This window comes from Chaetura pelagica, unplaced genomic scaffold, assembly GCF_000747805.2.
Source record: "Chaetura pelagica isolate M959 unplaced genomic scaffold, ChaPel_1.0 scaffold274, whole genome shotgun sequence".
NCBI lineage: Eukaryota > Metazoa > Chordata > Aves > Apodiformes > Apodidae > Chaetura > Chaetura pelagica.
The window spans coordinates 842,037-845,102 of NW_009952983.1; positions in this window are offsets into that span (position 1 = coordinate 842,037).

The window sequence follows — 3,066 nt, forward strand, 5'->3', positions numbered from 1 at the left end:
TGCAGCCCCTTCCCCTGCAGTCTCTGCAGCCCCTTCCCCTGCAGCCCCTGCAGCCCCTTCCCCTGCAGCCCTTGCAGCCCCTTCCCCTGCTCCAGCCAAGGACCCAGCTGCAGGATTTTGGTCATCTCTGCAGACCTGAGGGTTTGGCTGGTGCTGTGCATGGGAGGGAAGCAGCAAGTATCCAAGGCTGGCAGTGAATGTGAAGACATTTTGGAAAGGGCAGTAAATATAAAGACGTTTGTTGTGCATCCTGTGGCCTCCCCTGCAGCCCTTGCAGCCCCTTCCCCTGCTCCAGCCAAGGACCCAGCTGCAGGATTTTGGTCATCTCTGCAGACCTGAGGGTTTGGCTGGTGCTGTGCATGGGAGGGAAGCAGCAAGTATCCAAGGCTGGCAGTGAATGTGAAGACATTTTGGAAAGGGCAGTAAATATAAAGACGTTTGTTGTGCATCCTGTGGCCTCCTGAACATCCAAGTGGCCTCCTGAACATTGTCTCTGGGATGGATCCCAAAGGGTCTCTGCCTCTGTCCCAGGCTGAGGATGGAAGAGAAGGGGCTGCCTGGATGGTGCTGAGCAGGCAGGTGGTGGAGGGTTCCTCAGGTTGTGCTTCCACTGATCCAGGAGGAGCCTCAGGGTCACCTCCTTGCTCCCCACCCAGAGAGGTCACCTGCTGGGAGGGTGGGGAAAACCAGCACAACAAGTAAACAAAAACCCAACACCAGAAAAATGCTGCTTTTGATAGTGCAGATTAGGACCAACATTGGAGTGGGGTGGGGGTGAGAGTCCATTGGGATACTCTGCCTGACTTTCGGAAGCAATTTGCAGGAGAAGAAGTGATGTTCCACCTCCAGACATGATTCTGGATCCCCCAGCACTCCAGTGTCACTGGCCCCTGCAGGTACCACAAGTACCTTCAGCCCCAGAGCCCCAATGACAGCAAAATGGGAATTACCCAGCTGGCCAAGGTGGGATGCTCCAGCTCTTCTGCTTCATGGATGATGTCCAGGAGATGCTGAGAGTCCTTTTCCTCAGGGCCAGGTGTGCAGCCTGTGGCAGAGAGGACGTGGCCACCAGCCTGAGGTGGAACCAGGATGATGTGCTCCATCCAAATCCCTGGACCAGGGGCTGGATGCTGGGAGCTGGCTGGGAGCTGCAATGCAGTGCCCTGCTGATGAACATGAAGCCTGAGGCAGAGAGCAGTTCTTTACTGACTATTTTTATCAAAAAACATGTTCAGCTCCAGCTTTCTGGTTGTGTTCCCATCAGGAAAACACCTACTTTGTAAAAAAAAGGAAAAAGAAAGGTTGAAGAAGGGAAAAAGATTTCTTTGCTGTTGCTGCAGCAAATTCATGGATGCATGAGGGGACTTGAAAGGCACAGTATTTATTTTTTTATCTGCCATATCCCCTGGTTCAGTCTCACTTTGTCTTGTCTACCATCCTGATAAGAGCCCCAGAGGAAAACCCAGCAGTGAAATTAGCAATCAAGAGCTATTTTATCAGGGCTGTGTGACAAACACAGGGCTGGAGAGCAGCCTGTCCTTTGGCCCCTCAGAGATAGGGGTGCCTGGAAACCAAAGGGCTGGTTTACAAAACAGATCAGAAAGATGAGGTGGCTTTAGGGTTGGTTCTTTTCATTTCCTAGTACCATTTCTACCAACGCCCAGGGCACCCATACCCACCCCCAGCAGGGTCAGTAACCAGAGGGTGCTTGACCATGGAGGGACTTCAGAAAGTCTTTGCTTCAGGGAAAAAGAAAAAAAAAAGGCTTTTTTGTGTTGTTGTTGTTTTTTTTGGCTGAACCCTCAGCTGGTTTCATTCCAGAGCTGAAGGTGAGATGCTGATCCCCAACTGGCTACCATGGCACCAGCAGCCCAGACACCCCCTGTGAGCAGCTTCCCACCCCCCCAAGTCCCTCCTCTGCAAATGCAAAACCCTCAAAGCAAAAAATAAAATAGAAGAAAGACTGGAGAGACTACAGAGAAAACCCCAGACAAGCTGCCCCACAGTCTCCAAACCTGGGCAAAAGCCCTTTCCCAGGCCAGTTTGGGGGTCTGACATCATGGACCCCCCACCCAAATATTCCTGCAGGAGCCACTTGCAGCAGGACAGAGCAGCAAGATGCAGACAGGCAGGTCGATACTATCCAAATGGATATTAAAAAGAAAGAGAAAAAAAAACACAAAACAAGAAAAAGATTGCCCCTGCCCTCCAGCTGTGACCTTTCCCTGTCTCACTGCTGAGATTCCTTGCTCTGCCTGCCCAGGAGCAGTCACAGGAGATGCCAAGGAGCCAAAGCTCCACGTCCCCCGTGGCTCAGGGGGATTTCAGGCCTTATCACATCTGCACTGCAGTGGTTTCCGCCGTGGTGGTGATTTCAGGAGGTCACATTCACAAAACGTGGGGAAAAAAAACCCCAACCAAACCACCCTTCATTACTCCCCCAAGGGCTGGGGTTTTTTTTTGGAGCTGCTGTCGGGCCAAAAACGAGATGGAAAAGGCTCATGAAGGGAGTTGGCAGACAGATGTGCCCAAATCTCTCAGCTGCAAGATGGTCCCTGAGCTTAACACAGACAACCTGACCACCATGGCATGAAAGCAGAGGGTGCAGGAGCTTTAGAGCAGCCCTTCTCAGCAGGCATCGCCAGGGAGGCAGGGGAAGATGCTGCCTAGAAATGGGGGATTCATTTGGGGTTGTGCTTGTGGTGTTTTGTTTTTTTTCCCTGTGGGGCTTTTGCTCTGTGCAACATGCAGCAATGCCAAGAGAGGGCAGCCCAAACCACCACATCAGCGCCTGGTTTTGCCCGAATCTGTGTTCCCAGCGATGACTGGGATGCAGGGAAAGAAAAGAGACAAAACCGAAGCAAAGCAAAAAGGCGTTTCCAGCCCAAATCCCAAAAGCAGAAAAAAACTCCAGGAGAGAAAATACAGGGGGAGGGGGGAAGCCAAAAGGAGAGCCCAGCTTTGGAAAGATGGAGAAGCTGAAGCTCTGAGGTTGGATGGGAACTGCTCATGGGCAAAGCAGTTTTTAAAGATCTGAGGTTAATCCGTGCTCTGAAAAGCATGGAA